The 19,181-nt window shown below is 47.0% G+C and overlaps 1 protein-coding gene across 2 annotated transcripts in view; it reads left to right on the forward strand.

Moving 5' to 3' along the window:
* rras2 (RAS related 2) overlaps positions 1-19,181 on the forward strand; it is a 45,855-nt gene that overhangs the window by 15,701 nt on the left and 10,973 nt on the right. The window lies entirely within an intron of this gene.

Below are 19,181 nucleotides of genomic sequence, written 5' to 3' on the forward strand. Positions count from 1 at the left end.
GGGTGTGTGATCATGTGTGACACAGCACTTCCCCAGACAGGCATTGGTTTAAAATGATTTCTCAGCAGCAACCCCTCCTAGGACATTAGCTATCTAGAGCAGGTATTCCCAAACTGGGGTATGCGCCATGGCGTCGGGTTTACGCTAAATAAAATGTGATTCACATTTTTAAACAGTCCATTTATATTTATAGCTGAACGTAGTGGCTGCTCATGCTGGTATCTGTACTGATGGCGCAAAAGCCATGACAGGGAGACATAGTGGAGTGGTAACGTGGGTGCAAGCAGTTGCTCCCGACACCACTTGGGTACACTGCAGCATCCACCGAGAGGCTCTTGCTGCCAAGGGAATGCCTGACAGCTTGAAAGACGTTTTGGACACTACAGTGAAAATGGTTACCTTTGTTAAAGCAAGGCCCCTGAACTCTTGTGTATTTTCTGCATTATGAAATGATATGGGCAGCGACCATGTAACGCTTTTACAGCATACAGAATTGCGCTGGTTATCAAGGGGCAAAGTATTGACGCGTTTTTTTGAATTGAGAGACACGCTTAAAGTTTTCTTTACTGATCATAATTTTCACTTGTCTGACGCTTGCATGATGACTGGTTTCTCACACGACTGGCCTATCTGGGTGATGTTTTTCTCGCCTGAATGATCTGAATCTAGGATTACAGGGACTCTCAACTATATTCAATGTGCAGGATAAAATTGAGGCAATGATTAAGAAGTTTGAGCTCTTCTCTGTCTGCACAAGGACAACACATAGGTCTTTCCATCATTTCCATAATTTGTGTGCAAATAAACTCAAGCTTACGAACAACGTCAAATGTGATATAGCGAAGCACCTGAGTGAGCTGGGTGCGCATTACGCAGGTACTTTCCAGAAACGGACGACACAAACAACTGGATTTGTTATCCCTTTCATGCCCTGCCTCCAGTCCACATACCAATATCTGAACAAGAGAGCCTCATCGAAAGTGCAACAAGCGGTTCTGTGAAAATTTTATTTAATCAGAAGCCACTGCCAGATTTCTGGATTGGGCTGCGCTCAGAGTATCCTGCCTTGGCAAATCGCACTATTAAGACACTGATGCCATGTACCTATGTGAGAGTGGATTCTCGGCCCTCACTAGCATGAAAACTAAATACTGGCGCAGACTGTGTGTGGAAAATGATTTAAGACTGAGACTTAAATACAACCCAACATTGCAGAGTTCTGTGTATCCTTTCAAGCACACCCTTCTTATTAACCTGTGGTGAGTTATTCACAATTTTCGATGAGCAAATAAGGTTTTATATGTAAGATGGTTAAATAAAGAGCAAAATTATTGATTATTATTATTTATGCCCTGGTCCTGTAAGAGCTCTTTGTTACTTCCCACGAGCCAGGTTGTGACAAAAACTCACACTCATTCTTATGTTTAATATATGTATCGTATAGTGTGTGTGTGTGGCAGGCTTACAATGATGGCAAAAAACAACATTTGAGAGTGCGCTGACCCTGGTGCTAGAGGAGGTACACAGCTGGAGGAATGTTTGAAGGGGTACGGGACTATAAGAAGTTTGGGAACCACTGATCTACTGATCCTCCGGCCGCCTTTCCTTCCAGTTCTCTGCTGCCAATGACTGGAACGAACTGAAAAAATCCTGAAGCTGGAGACTCATATCTCCCTCACTAGCTTTAAGCACCAGCTGTCAGAGCAGCTCACAGATCACTGCACCTGTACATAGCCCATCTGTAAATATCCCATACAACTACCTCATCCCCATACTGTCTTTATTTATTTATCTTGCACCTTTGCACCCCAGTATCTCTACTTGCACATTCATCTTCTGCATATCTATCACTCCAGTGTTTAATTGGTATATTGTAATTACTTCACCACCATGGCCTATTTATTTCCTTACCTCCCTTATCTTACCTCATTTGCACACACTGTATATAGACTTTTTCTACTGTATTATTGACTGTATGTTTGTTTATTCCATGTGTAACTGTGTTGTTTGTGTCGCACTGCTTTGCTTTATCTTGGCCAGGTCGCAGTTGTAAATGAGAACTTGTTCTCAACTGGTCTACCTGGTTAAATAAAGGTGAAAAAAAGACCAAATCTAGAGCATGTGTTAGATATAGTGATAGGTCTGGGGTCTGTCTGTGTGTTGTTGAGTGGCTGATTCAATGGCTGTCTATGTCAGTCCCCGGGGGCCGGAGTTGTGTCACACTTTTCCCCCATCCCTAGCAAACACATCTGATTTAAACTAATTGCGTTGTAATCTGAAGATAATGATTAGTTGATTATTGGAACTGGGTGTGTTAGCTGGGACTGGGGCAAAAGTGTGACACCAATCAGGCCTCAGAGGACTGGAGTTGCCCATCCCTGGTCTAGACTCTATGGTATGACGTAGAGCCCATGGCTTCTGCCTGATCCAGAGAGAGGCAACTGGTCTCACCCCCCCCCCCCCCCCCCCCTGATCTGTTAGAGCATCAAATATTTGTCTGTCTGTCTCCCTGTATGTCTCTCCCTTTTATTTACTCTCAACAAAGATTTAGTGTCAGATCTGCCAGGCTGTTTGGTAGGCTATACTGCAGCTACTGCAGTCCATTCGTTTAGTTATATGATATATTGACACGTTTAATTTGCGCTCACTGGGGATGCCCTGAGTGGGTTGGTTCTAAGAAACATTAAATTAGACATGGCTTTTGTTTTCTTCTCAAATCTGTCCGTACAGGCCATAGTTGTCCACACTAGCCACAGGCTATTGTTGCCATAACATTTGACTATCATCTTGCAAAATCATGATCTGATCTGCCTAAAATGCCTTGTGTCAACAGTACCACAGCATTCCAGTCAGTCTGGTCCCTGATCTCACCACAGCACGTTATACTGGTTCTGTTTGTTTGATTTGGATAGATCTGATCTGGGTCCCAAATGGCATCCTATTCATGACTGACTGTGTTACTGAGTGTCTGAGACAACAGTGGCCTGGAGACATCGTGTAACGCATGGCTCCAACAACAAACAGCAGTGGCAGTTAGAGAAAGGAGAAGAACCCACAGCATCTATTATCCCTCCTGTTTGTTTTGATTTCATTTTCTCTCCCCAACCTCTGCTGTACTCTGTCTCTCTGGGACAATGTCACCGTGGATTAGGCATAATGACTGTTTCAGGAATTCACCGGAGCAAGCTCTCTTTGTTGTTTACAAAATAAAAGATGCTAGAGCCTTGATGTAGGGTTGTTCAGTTTGGTCCCCCAATATATGAGTAACGGTTTGCATTACTGATACAATCCCAAATGGGCATTAAAAAGGCACAGCAATCGTCAAAACAATAATTGGATCGGTCCCTATCCGAACAAATGTGGACAGGGCTAATCATGATACTCATTGATCACAATAGGAGGAATTCCTAGCATTCCTTCTGATGTTTGCTTGCTTTATGTGTGCTGTTGAGAACTAATGTAATGTCTGCTGCAGTGTCAGAGGCAATACTGCAGAGCATGCTGAAACATACTCCCTCCAGCCCAACACTGCAATTTGACTAAAATCGAAACAAGTGTTTACTCAAATCACTCCTCACTCCAGACAGCCCTCTTCCCGACTCTCGTGCAGTCAGAGGATCTGTTAATTGAATTATTAATAGTTTGCTTATCACATTGAGTTAGGCTTGTCAAATGCACCTCCTGTCTGAATCACAGATCATCTCAGGCTGTCCCTGCAGGCTGCCTGTCACCCAGGTGAGAGAGACTGACAGAGAGAAGGGAAGTGGGGGTACTTGGGAAGCTGTGCGTGTTGTCTTTGATAATCTCCTTCTCTATTCATTCCACTGCTGAGGCCTGTTTCACTGTGACCGTATCATTCCTCGCATCGGAGATTCATATAACAACAAGATGACTATGGGAAAATGCCATGCTGTGAAGCTCATGCCCCCATATCTCTCAACCCCATGCAGCCAATCTGACTAAAAGGCTTTTATACTAGGCACAGAGGATACTCCTTAGTCAATTTGTTTAGGTATTGTTTCTCAGAATCCACGTGCCATTTGTCCTCATTATCATGTCTCTATAGAAGTTATTTGTCACTGTGGGTATTGTAGAGAGAGTGCCATGTCACTCCTGCATCACTGTTATTTCCCATCTAGACATTGTAGAGAGAGTGATTTCACCGTGCCTCTCTACAGTCCGTTTCCCATGTGGGTGTTAGAAAATCAATGTCTGTGTAGAGCTAGAGAAGTGAGGAGCTGTGTCAGACAGAATGCAGCTAGCTGACCAAACCAAAGGCTTGTCTGTTAGAACGTGTCTGTCCACTCCTGGAACTAAAACCTCTGAATCTGTTCCTAGGGGGATGGGGACGGCCAGGCAGACTGATGGTGTGTCACTGAGAGCCTGGTTCTGGGACGTCCCGTCACTGGCTGCTCTACCCTGGGGCCTTGGCTAGGCTTAGGCAGGCTCTGGGCTGGCTGACAGTTGGCACTGTCTGGGCAGGCTGCTTGCTGTCTGCAGACAGCAGAGGCTGAGCTGAGACTGACTCATTACTGCTGGGCACCTGCTGTCCAACAGGGGGAGAGAGGAGAGGAGAGGAGAGAGGGAAGGGAAGGGGAGGGGACGGGAATGGAACAACCCCTCAACAGGTGAGGAGTGCAGCATGAATGACTCCCCATCTGTGCTGATGACAGTGGGTGAGCAGGCGTGTGGCCTCATTATGCCCCTAACAAACAACTGGTCCTGGGCCTATCTTGTGGTTTAGGTTAATGGTTAAGGTTCCAGATGGGATATGGAGAGCTGATCTGTAATCAGTTTCCAAGGGGTAGATAGAAAGAAATGGCAGTGGGGGCTAGTGGGAGGCTCAGCTGCTGCTCTGTGGCTGCTAAGAGAGACAGGATCACTGGTTATGGCTCCTAATATGTACTCAGCACCAGTTGGTCTCAACGAACACAAATTAACGAGAATGTTTAGTTGGCACAAGCAAGCGCACACCAAGTTAACAGCCGTCTAACAAGTGTGTTTCATAAATGTTTGGTATGTGTAACCGCAACATGTTCCTTTATCCTGCCCTCAACCTGACTCCAGACGCAATTTAAAGTGGCTAAGTTGAAGACCTGAGAGTCTTAGTCTTACTACAACAAACAGCCCTGATGGCAATCAAGCTAATTGTTTCTGGATTTAAACATGGCTAAAAGGGACTTGAGGGCCTCACTTCTTTGTTTGATTTAGCTCAAGCCATATCCACTTCCCTCACTGGGAACGGTTTGTGGAAGTGAAATATATCACCTATATTTATCATGTTTTACGTAAGGGCTTGTGAGGCCGGTGGGCGGCTGGGCTAGGTGTATGCGGGGAGGCCTGCCTGTCTGTCTGCCCTGGGCCTTGGGGCTGGGAGCAGGAGAGTGACGTCCATTAGCTCTTATTTATGAGGAGCTGCCTGCTGAGGTAATAACATTTCCACTGTCTGTGTTGTGTGACTGGTGGCCTAAAACGGTAATGGTGCTGCGTTTCTGACACGCTGCCAAGGAGAGGCCTTATTCCTTCTGACATATCACCCTCTGCAAAGCTTACCATCTGGAGAAACACCACTAATGCAAATACATGGAGTGCTACTACAGCAGATGGAGGGAGATGAATCTGTAATGAGGTGTACTGTAAAGTCGGATACATGTCATACATGCTATTACTACTAGTAAATGAAAGTGGAATAAGAACAACGTGGGTGGTTAGGTGCTAGGTGGAGGACACAGGAGGCGATGTGTGTTTGATCTGGGGTGGTCAGGAGAGGCCCTGTCCTGCGTCCCAGTCATGGTTTTTACTCACGACATGGCTGACTGGCCATAACTGACCCCTGACTCTCTGTGCATCTCTTCTACAGCAACGCTTAAGCTCATAGACTGTCCTACTTCCTGTAGTGGGAAAACAACCCTCTGTCCTATCAGATGCAGCTTTATGAGGGCTTATCAGTATTATGTACCCATCTCAAATCTCTGGACCCATATCTCACTCATAATAAACAGGCCTAGTCAGGGGGGTTGGGTTAAATGCGGAAGACACATTTCAGTTGAAGGCATTCAGTTGTATCCCCCTTTTCTTTCCCTAGTGTCCTCATCTCATACCAGACCTGTGGCAGAACTGTGGTACAGGTTCTTCATAGAGACAACAATAGCCTATCGTGGCCATCTCTCGCCGAGTTGCTCTAACTTCAGAGCCAGCTATCACCCCACTCTCTTCTGTTAGTGCTTTGTTTCAGCCACCACATACAGTGATCTCTAAAAGTATTGGGACAGTGACAGTTTGTTGTTGTTTTGGCTCTGTACTCCAGAACTGTGGATTTGAAATGATACAGGTTAAAGTGCAGACTGTCCACTTTAATTTGAGGGTATTTTCATCCATATCAGGTTAACCGTTTAGAAATTACAGCACTTTTTGTAAAAGTATTGGGACAAATCCACTTATGTGTATTAAAGTAGTCAAGTTGAGTATTTGGTCCCATATTCCTAGCACGCAATGATTACATCAAGCTTATGACTCTACAAACTTGTTTGATGCATTTGCTGTTTGTTTTGGTTGTGTTTCAGATTATTTTGTGCCCAACAGAAAATAATGGTAAATAATGTATTGTGCCACTTTGGCATTAGTTTCATTGTAAATAAGAATAGAACATGTTTCTAAAAACTTCTACATTAATGTGGATGCTACCATGATTACGGATAATCCTGAATGAATCGTGAATAATGATGAGTGAGAAAGTTACAGATGCACAAATATCAATTAGTTTTTTCTGCCCCTCATAGCAAACTACCGAAGGCCACAGAGAAGGCTACATCAACATCACCACAATGGTTAGGCTTAAAGCTAGCTTAATGGGGGGAAGGGGACATTGGTAACATCACATGACCTGCTGGAACAGAAACTAGGCTCGTTCACACAGCTATTTTACTGCACACTGTCTGCTCGAATAACTCTGTGGCTTTCTACTGTATCTAAAATGGTGCCATGTGATGAGAAGACATGACCAGAAACTGGGGTTAAGAAAGAGATGAGGTAGTGGTGTGGTCTGGTCCCAGTGAGCATGTTAAGTTGGCTGCGGGTTCTGGATGCTTTGAGCTCTGGTGACCAGCCGGGGAAGAAAGACCTTTTACTGGCTCCTCTTTGATGGCGCCCTTTGAGTGGGTTCAAAAGCAGTGAAAGTCCAGCACACAGTGATATTTAGCCTGCCGATTGAAGTTATAATGCCACGGAGGGCAGGGGAGCGCCTGGTTGGCTCAGCGGACTTGATCAACATTTCCCTCCCTGCTTTAAACTCAGCAGGAACACTCTCCTTGTTGCTATGCTCTTTATGGTGTACAGTACCAGGACCAAATAGGACTTTCAGATCAAGGCCAGAACATATGATTTTGTTACCCATGTAGTTTCATGCCATAAAGCTACTCTGTCTCATGTTTGAGGTGAAACGTTGCTACTGCTGTGGCATGTGTGTTTGTGTGTGTCTGTGTTCTTTTCCGTTTGGTGAAAAGTCATGACTCCTGTTCCAGAGAGCCCCCAGGCAACCTGACCTAGTCCTGGCCTACAGGAGGCCATTCAGCCTCTCAGACTCTAAATGAAGCTAATCTAAGATGATTCTCTAATTGATGGTAACCTCACTATTATCCAGTCCAGAGCTGTTTGCGGGGTGAGACCAGAGCAGAGGCTTCAGTAGACTGACAGAGGGCTGCTGTGTAATTGTATATGTACACAGTATGAGACCTGAGCAGAGGGGTGAAGAAGGCTCTAACTATGGAGAGCCAGCTAGCTAGTCGTTCCCTGGTGATGTTTTGTACCATGGCCCATGGCTGAGCCCTGGCTCCAGTGCAGTGAGAACATCTATTTGGGAGCTAAATAGATTTTGGTATCTGAGGTGGAGGGCTCCTCTGCTGGGGTGGGGCATGGGTGTGGGCGGCTGAATGAGAGGCTCTGGCAGGGGCCGGGGCCAGGCGATCTGTTCTATCTGGCCATTGGGAGGATGACAGGCTGGGGGTGTTGAGGATACTTCATTTCATCGCTTCATTTGTTCAGAATCATTCTGGACCTTTCCTCTCTTTGCTCAGTCGGGTTAGATATGAGTTTTGAGATATGATAAAACAACAGGTAATGCTGGACATTGGCACTAGTTTCTGCTCACTGAGACCATGGAAGAATTCAATCAGATGAAATAAATTCAGATGCTAAAGCCCTAGCCACCACCTCAAATGTGGTGAGATGTGATGATTATTTATGAGGAATAGTAGAAGCGTTTTCAGTACACCTAAAAGATTTCAACGTGATGTTTTATTCTATTGAAGCAGTGTAATAGCATTTACAGTAGAGTGATAGAGGCTTCCTTCAGCCTGAGGGGTGAGGTCCCTGGCGCCCTTTTAAGGCGGTGGACCCATTGTGTGCTGCTGTGCTCTCCCTCTTCATGTGTATTAGTTATTGAATATTTGACCTTTCTGGTTTGCATGAGCTCATGGGACAAGTGGGTTTTTCCCCAGGAAGTGGAGGCCTTTCACTCTCTTTCTCTTGTGCTCACTCTCGCTCTCTCGCTCTCTTTCTCTATACCTCTCCCTCTCTATCTCCCTCTCTTTCTCTCTCTCCCTCTCTCCTTCTCTTTCTCTCATTTACTCCCACACACAACAAATTGTAATTGTGTTCTTGGCTGGAACTCTCCAGTGGGATGAAGTCACATATTGAAGGTGAGGAGAGGGATGGAGTAGAGCAGACGCTAGTATTGGACAAGCAGAACCCCTACGCCCCCATCTGCTTCATGTTAACCCTTAATGGTGGCTATTTGTGCTGGGTGATGGTTGATTACTGACGGCTGCTGGAGGCCAGACGGCTCCTGGACAGTCCCCCAGGTTCAGCAGAGGTTAACTCTGTAGGACAAGGGAGGGCAGGGGAACAGGAAGGGGATGGCTAATGCGCACAACAGTAAACACATAATCTCATAGACAACCTCACCTGAATACCATATTCATAATGTATCAAAAAAGAGTATACGGTTCGTTTGCCAATAACGTTTTTAAGCAGCTTTTTTAAGTCTTAACGGTCAGTAAACATTAACTGCACGCCTCTGAAATATTTTCCTCAAGGTATTTATTTATACAGCTGCCTGACTGACACAAATGAAACTCAATGTTCACAGGTGTTTATTTACTCTGAGCAGTTCCAGAAGTGAGGCTGTTTTAGAGGACGGCTCAGTGTAAAAACTTTGGTTGGGGACAGAGATAAGATGAACTCAGATGGACTATATTCTGAAAAGTACACCATGTGCTTTACACACAACCTTATCAATGGACTTTGACCCTGAAGAGACAACAAAGCTGGATGTTTGTGGGCCCATTTTTTTGAATGCCCAACTGTGGCTAGTGACTCTCATCCTAGTGAACTCTCAACATGACTGTACCTAACACCAATAATCGAAGCAGTGACCAGTATGATAGTGTAGACTACCCCTATAACAGCCAGTATAATGGGCCAGTCCAGTTCCACATTCACATCCATGATAAGCTGGGGAATGAAGGAGAATCTAGGGAAAGCCTGACTATGCAAATCCCCGGAACAGCTCTACTTCAAGGGTGGAGTTCTGTTGCTGCACTTCTAGAAACAAATGAGAGGGCTTAAGCAGGTCTGGAGTTAAAGCACCGGGCCTCACTGGGATCTGCTTTGAGCTGGCACTGGTTCAACTCTCCCATAAATCAATGCACATGAAAAGGCAGTTCAGTTCATCACCTGTATTTGTATGCAGTCATCAAGTCCTGCATACTTCCAAAACATGTAAGATTAGCAGTTATTTGTGTTATGGCTGACTGCTGTTGTGCAGGTACTGTAAATTAAGGTAAAGTTGTGGTGGTGGCTGGTTCATACATCTTTATCAAGGGTTGGCAGGCAGGACTGGGGTGTTGACCACTGACAGGGTGGTACTTGGTTATTTCTAGAGTCTACAGTAGGTGGTCTGGCCTGAGTTTAACGGTATTGTTAATTGAAATGGCTGCACTTGGACCTGGGACTCTACTACCCCCCTACCCTGTCCCGTACTTCCCTACCCCTACTACCCCCTACCCCTTACTGGACCTCTCCTCCACAGTGTCCCGGTCCTACCCTACCTTGGGCCCAGCCGTAGTATGTGTCTCTCTAACGCTGTGTCAGCGCAACCAGGTGCTGGAATTGGTCAGGCTTGGCTGAGAGGGGAGCTGTATTGGGATTGGGGGATATTATGAAGTTGCAGATATTTGCATCATTTTTCTAAGTTTTCCTACCATTTAATCTACATTTTGTCATTAGAGAAGCTCAAGCTCTTGATTTGGAAGTCAAGGTCTCTGAATCCTCATAGGGCATTATGGGCACGTATGGAAGGCAATTAACTCTGCCGTTTCCTCTTAGTCTGCTGTGTTCACACTTATTATGATCCAGTAGGCAGGCATACCATTTTCCTCAAAAATTTGTGTTTTTGTTAATTAATCGCCTAGAGTATTTTGGAGAGAAATCTCTGGCCTCCCTCCATCCACAGAACTGGTTGGTGAATCCATTGCTGAGATCTACTCTGGCTGTTTATCTTCATGCTGGATCAGCTATAACGGTAATCTACGTGAGACTCCTGCTACCCAAACGAGTGGGATGGCTGTCTCAGATAGAAAGGAGTGTATCTATATATAGCACGGTAAGCTGTTTGTGTGGTGAGGAAGTGGGTGCATTTGTGGGTGCATGGCGTTTATTGCACGCCTCCACGTATCCTTGTTTTCCCGTTGGTGGAGATGAAGCTGGCAGCCAGCAGTCGTAATACAGGATCTGTTAGATTGTCTATCAGAGAGTCAGAGACAGACAGGGTTAGTATAGCAGCTGCCGACTAGGGAGACGACTCCTCAGAGCTGCAGCACAATGTAGGCTAACTAAATCAGTACAGAGGCTGCAGCACAATGTAGGCTAACTAAATCAGTACAGAGGCTGCCGCACAATGTAGGCTAACTAAATCAGTACAGAGGCTGCAGCACAATGTAGGCTAACTAAATCAGTACAGAGGCTGCAGCACAATGTAGGCTAACTAAATCAGTACAGAGGCTGCAGCACAATGTAGGCTAACTAAATCAGTACAGAGGCTGCAGCACAATGTAGGCTAACTAAATCAGTACAGAGGCTGCAGCACAATGTAGGCTAACTAAATCTGTACAGAGGCTGCAGCTGAGAGAGAGACTGGATCCACTGACCCTCTTTTCATGGTGAACAGACTGCTAATGTTGTCATGGTGTGGAGTGGGTGGGGTGGTGGAGCTGAAAGGCAGCAGTGGAAATGAGTGGCGGTGGGTGGGTGGATGGGTGGGTTAGTGGGTGGGTAGGTAGGTGGGGATTGGGGAACATCTCCTCTGTGACATCAGAGGGCTTTGCTGGCCTGGGCCGGCTGTTCTGGTGTGTAGGTTTAGTTTCCTTCCCTCTGGCTGAGTGGCTGGGGCTGAGTGGAGTGGAGGGCTCTGCTCTACTCTCTACTCCACTCTGCACTGCTCTACTCTATACTCCACTCCACTCTACTCTATACTCCACTCTACTCTACTCTATACTCGGCTCTACTCTGCTCTATGCTTTACTCTACTCAACTCAATACTCCGCTCTACTCGGCTCTATGCTTTACTCTGCTCTACTCAATACTCCGCTCTACTCTACTCTTTACTCTGCTCTCTGCTCTACTCTATACTCCACTCTACTCTATACTCCTCTTTACTCTGCTCTACTCTATACTCTGCTCTACACTACTCTGTACTCTGCTCTACTCTACTCTATACACTGCTCTGCTTTGCTATGCTCTACCGTATGCTCTACTCTATACTCTTCTCTGCTCTATACTCTACTCTAATCTGCTCTACTCTACTCTATACACCCCTATACTCTATACTCTACTGTATACTCTACTCTATACACCACTCTACTCTATACTGTATTATATACTCTATACTCTGCTCTACTCTATACTCTACTCTATACTCTGCTCTACTTTATACTCTGCTCTACTCTACTCTATATACCGCTCTACTATATACTCTATACACCGCTCTACTCTATACTCTACTGCAGTTGAAGTCGGAAGTTTACATACACTTAGGTTGGAGTCATTAAAACTCGTTTTTCAACCACTCCACAAATTTCTTGTTAACAAACTATAGTTTTGGCAAGTCGGTTAGGACATCTACTTTGTGCATGACACAAGTAACTTTTCCAACAATTGTTTACAGACAGATTATTTCACTTATAATTCACTGTATCACAATTCCAGTGGGTCAGAAGTTTACATACACTAAGTTGACTGTGCCTTTAAACAGCTTGGAAAATTCCAGAAAATTGTGTCATGGCTTTAGAAGCTTCTGATAGGCTAATTGACATCATTTGAGTCAATTGGAGGTGTACCTGTGGATGTATTTCAAGGTATACCTTCAAACTCAGTGCTTCTTTGCTTGACATCATGGAAAAATCAAAAGAAATCAGCCGAAACCTCAGAAAAAAATTTTGTGGACCTCCACAAGTCTGGTACATCCTTGGGAGCAATTTCCAAACGCCTGAAGGTACCACGTTCATCTGTACAAACAATAGTACGCAAGTATAAACACCATGGTACCACGCAGCTGTCATACCGCTAAGGAAGGAGAGGTGTTCTGTCTCCTAGAGATGAACATACTTTGGTGCGAAAAGTGCAAATCAATCCCAGAACAACAGCAAAGGACCTTGTGAAGATGCTGGAGGAAACATGTAGAAAGTTTCTATATCCACAGTAAAACGAGTCCTATATCGACATAACCTGAAAGGCCGCTCAGCAAGGAAGAAGCCACTGCTCCAAAACCGTCATAAAAAAGCCAGACTATGGTTTGCAACTGCACATGGGGACAAAGATCATACTTTTTGGAGAAATGTCCTCTGGTCTGATGAAACAAAAATATAACTTTTTGGCCATAATGACCATCGTTATGTTTGGAGGAAAAAGGGGGAGGCTTGCAAGCCGAAGAACACCATCCCAACCCTGAAGCACGGGGGTGGCAGCATCATGTTGTGGGGGTGCTTTGCTGCAGGAGGGACTGGTGCACTTCACAAAATAGATGGCATCATGAGGGAGGAAAATTATGTGGATATATTGAAGCAACATCAGTCAGGAAGTTAAAGTTTGGTTGCAAATGGGTCTTCCAAATGGACAATGACCCCAAGCATACTTCCAAAGTTGTGGCAAAATGGCTTAAGGACAACAAAGTCAAGGTATTGGAGTGGCCATCACAAAGCCCTGACCTCAATCCTATAGAACATTTGTGGGCAGAACTGAAAAAAACGTGTTCGAGCAAGGAGGCCTAAAAACCTGAATCAGTTACACCAGCTCTGTCAGGAGGAATGGGCCAAAATTCACCCAATTTATTGTGGGAAGCTTGTGGAAGGCTACCCAAAACGTTTGACCCAAGTTAAACAATTTAAAGGCAATGCTACGAAATACTAATTGAGTGTATGTAAACGTCTGACCCACTGGGAATGTGATGAAAGAAATAAAAGCTGAAATAAATAATTCTCTACTATTATTCTGACATTTCACATTCTTAAAATAAAGTGGTGATCCTAACTGACAGGGAATTGTTACTAGGATTAAATGTCAGGGAATGTGAAAAACTGAGTTTAAACTTCCGACTTCAACTGTATATACTCTACTCTATACTCTACTGTATACTCAAATTAAATCAAATGTTATACTTTGCTCTATACTCTGCTCTACTCTATACTCTGCTCTATACTCTGCTCTACTCTATACTCTGCTCTATACTCTACTCTATACTATGTTCTGCTTTATACTCTGCTATACTCTATATACCACTCTACTCTATACTCTGCTCTACTCTATGCTTTTCTCTACTCTACTTTATACACCGCTCTACTCTATACTATATACTCTATACTCTACTATATACACAAATAAAATAAAATGTTATGCTCTGCTCTATACTCTGCTCTACTCTGTACTCTGCTCTATACTCTACTCTATACTCTGCTCTGCTCTATACCCTGCTATACTCTATACACCGCTCTACTATATACTCTATACTATGTTCTACTCTATACACCTCTATACTCTACTATATACTATGTTCTACTCTATACACCGCTTTACTCTATACTTTACTATATACTTTATACTATGTTCTACTCTATACTCTGCTCTACTCTATACTCTGTTCTACTCTATACTCTCCCTATACTCTCCACTGCTCTAAACTCTGCTCTATATTCTGCAGTACTTTATACTCCGCTCTATACTCTGCTCTACTTTATACTCTGCTCTATACTCTGCTCTACTTTATACTCTGCTCTATACTCTGCTCTACTTTATACTCTGCTCTATACTCTGCACTACTTTATACTCTGCTCTACTTTATACTCTGCTCTATACTCTGCTCTACTTTATACTCTGCTCTATACTCAGCACTACTCTATACTCTACTCTATGCTCTACTTTATACTCTGCTCTATACTCTGCTCTACTCTATACTCTACTCTATACCCTATACTCTACTCTGTACTCTGCTCTATACTGCTCCACTCTATACTTTACTCTACACCATGCTCTATACTCTGCTCTACACTATACTCTGCTCTACACTATACTCTGCTCTACACAATACACACACACACACACACACACACACACACACACACACACACACACACTGGTGCTCATATGGATGTGTGTCTAAGGCTGTCTAATTGGTGCACACAGGAACAGAGGTAATTTATGGAAAGGTTGGCTGAACTCTGTCAGACTACAGGAGCACTCTGTTTTGTTAAAGAGGGATTTAACCTCAGCTGCTCTCCAAGTTACTGCTGCAGAGCTGCTTTTAATTCAAATGAAATGTAATTCTATGAAAAAGGCTCAGCTACCATTGCAGCAATTGGTTAATTCACTTGAGAGGAGAATATTTGCATTTCAGGAGTGTTTGAACAGGGAGTGTTTTTTTCCAGTTCCCACTGGCATCTGTGTTAAGGTGCGACTGAAGGTCAGGACACTTCACCGTGCAAAGAGAGTCCACTGTGTGGGGGGGTCGGTGGCTAGGTGTGTGTGGGGAGGGGGTACAAGCAGACCAGACTTTAGACCCCCTGCAGATTGAGCGACTAGTCAGTCTGGACTCTGGACAGGATCAGCTGTCTGTGCAGTGATGGCTGTCCAGTGTTGTCATGGAGACGGTGGTGTGAGGCTGCACAATAGAAGTTCAGTAGCCTGGTCCCAGATCTGTTTGTGCTCTTGCCAACTCAATTGCTGTCCTTGTTAAACCAAGCATGACAAGGAGTGACAAGGAGTTGGCATGATAGCACAAACACAATTGTACATACAGTGAAGACTGAATGGTGCTGGGAAGAACAGTGAGCTAAGCTCCTTCCCACCCTGGGAGGCTGTTGTGGTTGTGTTGTCCCAGTTAGTCAGCCACCCCACAGTGGGAGTCATCCTGTGTTGAATATGGAGTTAATGGTGATGTACCCAATGAGCCATATGAGGATCCATCACATATATTATTGGACACAGCCAGGGCTGTTTCTGGATATACACTCTCTCTCTCTCTCTCTATTTCTCTCTCTCTCTCTCTCTCTCTCTCTCTCTCTCTCTCTCTCTCTCTCTCTCTCTCTCTCTCTCTCTATTTCTCTCTCTCTCTTTCTCTCTCTATTTCTCTTTCTATTTCTCTCTCTATTTCTCTCTCTCTCTCTCTCTCTCTATTTCTCTCTCTCTCTCTCTCTCAGCCTGCACTTCACTGTACTGCAGCCTCATCAATCAGGGGAACCAGCACGGAGAGAGCGGCAGAGCAACAGTCAGTCTCTGCTGGTTAACAGGCTCACTGAGAGTAGAGCTCTTGGAGACTGAGAGAGAGAGGGACTCTGATGTTATAGCTGAGGCTGTGGAGACTAGAGAGCATGAACCTCAAGTTCTGGAGGTTAGAAATGAGACAGTGTGAGCAGTAAGTAGACTCTTCTCTCTCTCTCGCTCTCTCTGCAGGCACATGGTCAGCAGTGTCGTGTAGTAGTGTAGTGCAGTGTAGTGCAGTGCAGTGGAGCAGCAGAGCAGGCTGCATACATATGCAGGACCGCTGATGAATTATTGAACAGTGCCAAGTGGACGTGATGTCGGCATGCATGCAGCGCATACAGAGAGGCATGGGGAGAGAGGGAGAGGCATGGGGAGAGAGGGAGAGGCATGGGGAGAGAGGGAGAGGCATGGGGAGAGAGGCATGGGGAGAAAGGGAGAGGCATGGGGAGAGAGGGAGAGGCATGGGGAGAGAGGCATTGGGAGAAAGGGAGAGGCATGGGGAGAGAGGGAGAGGCATGTGGAGAGAGGCATGGGGAGAGAGGGAGAGGCATGGGGAGAGAGGGAGAGGCATGGGGAGAGAGGGAGAGGCATGGGGAGAGAGGCATTGGGAGAAAGGGAGAGGCATGGGGAGAGAGGGAGAGGCATGTGGAGAGAGGCATGGGGAGAGAGGGAGAGGCATGGGGAGAGAGGGAGAGGCATGGGGAGAGAGGCATGGGGAGAGAGGGAGAGGCATGGGGAGAGAGGGAGAGGCATGGGGAGAAAGGGAGAGGCATGGGGAGAAAGGGAGAGGCATGGGGAGAGAGGGAGAGGCATGGGGAGAGAGGCATGGGGAGAGAGGGAGAGGCATGGGGAGAGAGGGAGAGGCATGGGGAGAGAGGGAGAGGCATGGGGAGAGAGGGAGAGGCATGGGGAGAAAGGGAGAGGCATGGGGAGAAAGGGAGAGGCATGGGGAGAGAGGGAGAGGCATGGGGAGAGAGGGAGAGGCATGGGGAGAGAGGGAGAGGCATGGGGAGAGAGGGAGAGGCATGGGGAGAAAGGGAGAGGCATGGGGAGAAAGGGAGAGGCATGGGGAGAAAGGGAGAGGCATGGGGAGAGAGGCATGGGGAGAGAGGGAGAGGCATGGGGAGAGAGGGAGAGGCATGGGGAGAGAGGGAGAGGCATGGGGAGAGAGGGAGAGGCATGGGGAGAAAGGGAGAGGCATGGGGAGAGAGGCATGGGGAGAGAGGGAGAGGCATGGGGAGAGAGGGAGAGGCATGGGGAGAAAGGGAGAGGCATGGGGAGAAAGGGAGAGGCATGGGGAGAAAGGGAGAGGCATGGGGAGAAAGGGAGAGGCATGGGGAGAAAGGGAGAGGCATGGGGAGAGAGGGAGAGGCATGGGGAGAAAGGGAGAGGCATGGGGAGAGAGGGAGAGGCATGGGGAGAGAGGGAGAGGCATGGGGAGAAAGGGAGAGGCATGGGGAGAAAGGGAGAGGCATGGGGAGAGAGGGAGAGGCATGGGGAGAAAGGGAGAGGCATGGGGAGAAAGGGAGAGGCATGGGGAGAAAGGGAGAGGCATGGGGAGAGAGGGAGAGGCATGGGGAGAAAGGGAGAGGCATGGGGAGAGAGGGAGAGGCATGGGGAGAGAGGGAGAGGCATGGGGAGAGAGGGAGAGGCATGGGGAGAAAGGGAGAGGCATGGGGAGAGAGGCATGGGGAGAGAGGGAGAGGCATGGGGAGAAAGGGAGAGGCATGGGGAGAGAGGCATGGGGAGAGAGGGAGAGGCATGGGGAGAGAGGGAGAGGCATGGGGAGAGAGGGAGAGGCATGGGGAGAAAGGGAGAGGCATGGGGAGAAAGGGAGAGGCATGGGGAGAGAGGCATGGGGAGAGAGGGAGAGGCATGGGGAGAGAGGGAGAGGCATGGGGAGAAAGGGAGAGGCATGGGGAGAAAGGGAGAGGCATGGGGAGAGAGGCATGGGGAGAGAGGGAGAGGCATGGGGAGAGAGGGAGAGGCATGGGGAGAGAGGGAGAGGCATGGGGAGAGAGGGAGAGGCATGGGGAGAGAGGCATGGGGAGAGAGGGAGAGGCATGGGGAGAAAGGGAGAGGCATGGGGAGAAAGGGAGAGGCATGGGGAGAAAGGGAGAGGCATGGGGAGAAAGGGAGAGGCATGGGGAGAAAGGGAGAGGCATGGGGAGAGAGGGAGAGGCATGGGGAGAGAGGGAGAGGCATGGGGAGAGAGGGAGAGGCATGGGGAGAGAGGGAGAGGCATGGGGAGAGAGGGAGAGGCATGGGGAGAGAGGGAGAGGCATGGGGAGAGAGGCATGGGGAGAAAGGGAGAGGCATGGGGAGAGAGGGAGAGGCATGGGGAGAGAGGCATGGGGAGAAAGGGAGAGGCATGGGGAGAGAGGGAGAGGCATGGGGAGAAAGGGAGAGGCATGGGGAGAGAGGCATGGGGAGAAAGGGAGAGGCATGGGGAGAGAGGGAGAGGCATGGGGAGAGAGGCATGGGGAGAAAGGGAGAGGCATGGGGAGAGAGGGAGAGGCATGGGGAGAAAGGGAGAGGCATGGGGAGAGAGGGAGAGGCATGGGGAGAAAGGGAGAGGCATGGGGAGAGAGGGAGAGGCATGGGGAGAGAGGGAGAGGCATGGGGAGAGAGGGAGAGGCATGTGGAGAAAGGGAGAGGCATGGGGAGAGAGGGAGAGGCATGGGGAGAAAGGGAGAGGCATGTGGAGAAAGGGAGAGGCATGGGGAGAGAGGCATGGGGAGAAAGGGAGAGGCATGGGGAGAGAGGGAGAGGCATGGGGAGAGAGGGAGAGGCATGGGGAGAGAGGGAGAGGCATGGGGAGAGAGGGAGAGGCATGGGGAGAAAGGGAGAGGCATGGGGAGAAAGGGAGAGGCATGGGGAGAGAGAAGGAACGAGCTCAGGTGAGGGAGAGAGATAGTATGGGAAGGTGCGCATTTATATGTGCAACAGAGAAATATGGAGAGAAAAGGGAATTTGTATGAAATAATGCAAGTGTGAGAGAGTTGGAGAGTGTGTGGAGTAGGTAGTAAGAAAGAGGGGTATATTGAGGGAGAGAAGGCAGTATATTTCCATCTGCGTCGGTGGATTAACTGAAAAAGACAATGCATATTTTAACAGTCAAACAGGTGGCCATGAATCAATACACATACACTGATTTAATCCAGTACCAGATTAGATCCACTCCTGCACAATCATTTGTTTAAAAGGAAAATGGAAAGATGATTCATGCATTGAAACACACTTAGACTGTTTTATTCATGGTAACCTAGCGGTTAAGACTGTTGGGCCAGTAACCGAAAGGTCTGTCGTTCGAATCCCTGAGCCGACTAGGTGAAAAATCTGTTGATGTGCCCTTGAGCAAGGCACTTAACCCT

The sequence above is a fragment of the Salmo salar genome, chromosome 26, assembly GCF_965601325.2.
Source record: "Salmo salar chromosome 26, fSalSal1, whole genome shotgun sequence".
In the NCBI taxonomy this organism is placed as follows: Eukaryota; Metazoa; Chordata; class Actinopteri; order Salmoniformes; family Salmonidae; genus Salmo; species Salmo salar.